We start from the raw sequence: 291 nt of genomic DNA on the forward strand, positions 1-291 counted from the left end.
TATATAATTATATATATATGTATATATATATGTATTATATATATATATATATATATATATATAATATATATATATATATATTATATATATATTGTACTGAAGGGAAACAAATCACGCAATACTGTAGTCTCGTGAATTGCGCATACAGCGGAAGACAGGGACAAGCAGGAAACAATTGTAATTCCACTAACGGTTGCCCCCCCGCCCCCTTACCCTCTCCCCCCTCCCCCCCCCCCCCTCCCTAGTCATTGCAGATGTTGGTCCCGTTACGATGTGTCGTGGTGGTAATTC

The sequence above is a fragment of the Penaeus japonicus genome, unplaced genomic scaffold (assembly GCF_977035675.1).
Source record: "Penaeus japonicus unplaced genomic scaffold, GWHDUDI00000001_assembly GWHDUDI00000003, whole genome shotgun sequence".
Classification (NCBI taxonomy): domain Eukaryota; kingdom Metazoa; phylum Arthropoda; class Malacostraca; order Decapoda; family Penaeidae; genus Penaeus; species Penaeus japonicus.